This window comes from Myodes glareolus, chromosome 27, assembly GCF_982192425.1.
Source record: "Myodes glareolus chromosome 27, mMyoGla1.1, whole genome shotgun sequence".
Classification (NCBI taxonomy): Eukaryota; Metazoa; Chordata; class Mammalia; order Rodentia; family Cricetidae; genus Myodes; species Myodes glareolus.
In genome coordinates this window covers 26,730,722-26,733,698 of record NC_142052.1, presented here as the reverse complement: position 1 = coordinate 26,733,698, position 2,977 = coordinate 26,730,722, and positions in this window count along the sequence as shown.

The following is a 2,977-nucleotide window of genomic DNA, read 5'->3' as shown; positions in this document are numbered from 1 at the left end:
ACCCCGCCCCCAGTGACCCACTTCCTCCAGCAAAGCCCACCCCCAGTGACCCACTTCCTCCAGCAGAACTCCATACAACAAAGATTCCACAACCTCGCCAGAAAGCACCAGCGGCTGTGGACCAAGTGTTCAGACACATGAATCTGCAGGGGACACCGCTTATTCTAATACCACATCATGTGTGTTACTCAGTTCACACACAGTCAGCTAAAGTTGTCTTCCAGTGTTGCACACATGGTTAAGTGAAAGAAAGAACTAATGAAGCCGGCGGTGGTGGCGCCTGCCTTTAATCCCAGCACTCGGGAGGCAAGGACAAGTGGATCTCTGTGAGTTCGAGGCCAGCCTGGTCTACAAGAGCTAGTTCCAGGACAGGCACCACCAAAGCTACACAGAGAATCCCTCTCTTAAAAAAACCAAAATAGAAAAAAGAAAGACTAACAAAAATGCAAGTGCAGCCAAGAAACAAACTTGGATAATTCTGCATGTGAGATAGCAGTCCACCATGAGTAAAGTCATGAAGAAACAGCTAACTGTGCAGAGGTCCCCACCCCTTGTTCAGAAACTCCTGGTGTGTAGCCAGAGAAAACCCTTGGTGGCAAGCCTACTTTCTTCATGAAAAGAGAAAGGCCTTCGAATAAAAGGAATAAAGATGGCTCGGAGGAAATGGTGCCAACAAAACACTTAACATCCAGTGAACTTTGGGAGCTGCTTCAAAACATAGGAAGCACAAAGAATTAATTGTTGGAAGCCGATCCAACTTAAGAAAAAGAGAACAATTCGCCAATCTACAAGCAAATAGGAATAAAATAGAGCTACTATTTGATCTGGCAATCACATTAGTCAGCTATCTGTCACAGTAACAAAATACCTGCGATTAGCCATTCACAGGAGGAAGAGTTTGGTTTGGGCTCACAGTTTTGTACTGATTGGCTCCAAAGTTTTGGGCCTACATGTAGTGAGGTGCATATGATGGAGCAAATGACGAAAGGGCTGGGAACCCCAATATCCTCATTTGGAGGCATGCCCTTGATGACTAACTGCTTCATTTCTTTCTTTCTTCTTTTCTTGAAAGTGTCTTACTACATAGCACAGGCTAGCCCTGAACTTACAGAGATCCTACCAGCCTCTGTCTCGCAAGTGCTGGAATTAAAGATGTGTACCACCATTCCCAGTCAAGGTCTCACCTCCTAAGTGTCTCCATCACCTCCTTACTAAGTTAGGGGCCAAGCCTTTAATCAACACAAACCATGGGGCATTTCAATCCTGAATTATAACATAATCAGCATGTTAAGGACACATCTATGCTGCTGTGTCTGCTGCAGGGCTGTTCACAACAGTCAAGAAATGGGAGCAAACGGAGTGTCCACCAGCTGACAAATGGAGTGATAAAATGTGGTTCGATGTGCAAGGGAATATTGTTCAGCCATTAAAAGAAGAATCCTGTCCTTTGTATCGCCTGGAAGTGGGAATCTTTATGTTAAATGAACTGAAACAGGCGCAGGAAGAGAAGCACCATGTGGAGTCTGAAAACATCTTCACCTCACAGAGAGCTAAGAGCACACTGCTGCGGGCGTGGGAGGGGAGGACAACAGAGATTGATCAATGAGTATTAATAGCATGGCCAGGATAGAAAGTCCTTGATGTGTCGTTGCCCAGTAGGTCTGTTCCAGATGGCAGTAACGTACCGTACCCTTCCAAAAACTAAGACTTCCAGTGTTTTCACCGTGAAAATATAACAACTGTATGAGGAGATATGTCTAATCTGATTTAAATATCACACAGCATGTGTGCATCAAAACATGTATAATTATATGTCTCCATGAAAATAAACTTAATTTAAAAGAATTCACCAACACACAGAACGAGCAGCATCAAGGCCTTTTGATCATGCCCCACTTTGTGAAACACAACCCTTGGTTTTCCCAGGCTGTGCTGTCTCCAGATCTCTGGCATCTCCTTCCCATTTCTTCTTCAACTTCAACCTTTCGGCAGAGGCAACCACAGGTTCTGCACAGGTCTTCGGTGTGTGGTAAGGTAATGTTGACGGCCTTTTGGAATGATGGGGAGTAATTGCTCATAAGGCAGGATTTGAGAGCACCCCTTTTATTACACGGTCTGGGCTTAAGAGCGAAAACAGAGAACCAAACCACTTTATTTATATGGCTATCTGTGGTGATTTCCTTCTCTAAAAGATTTTCTAAAATCCAATTGGAATTGCCTTTGCAAAATAATGTGGCTTCTTCAAATTTGCATTCACAGGAAACAGACGCATGCGCTATATGTTAGTAAATCTAGTTCTAAATAAGGCTGAAATTTGGTGAGTAACGTGATCATCCTCCGCGCGTGCCAGCTCCTATCATGTTTAGAACCTAGTGTTCTGAGGAGCTCAAGTTCACGCGGAGGAATTTGCTAAATAAATCGTTGGCAAGCTTCTGTAGCTTTAAATACTTTCAAGTACATATGGCAAAATAACCCATCCATGTCAATTCCTAAACTTTGGGAATTTTGATTGCTTGACCTCTGAGATTTTAGCTGCTCGCTTCCCCAAAGGTACAAGCCATTTACTGAATTTGACCGACTGCAACTCAAATGTCTGAGAGAGACAGAAGTCCAGTTAAGATAGCAGATTCCTTGGGACGCAGAGTCCCGGGTCCCGCCAGGGTGCCGGGGCTTCAGTCAAAGTGGCGTTCACACCCGAACCCGTGTGTGCCTGGCCGGGAATCCTTGGCACCCAGAACAACTTGAGTTCGGGACGGTGATCACAGGCCATGCACTTTGCAACATGTTCGCGGGGCGAGCGGCTAATAAAAGTGCGTGGTTCTTAGGGACTGATCGCGGTGAAAGTAAATCACGAGTGGAAATGCGCGGAGGAGGGAGGGCGGAGGGGACCGTAGTGACCTAGAGCGTCCTCCCGCCGCGGAGCGCAGCGTGCGGTTCGGTCCTCCGGCCGGCAGGGGTCGCGCTCCGGCGTCGCGTC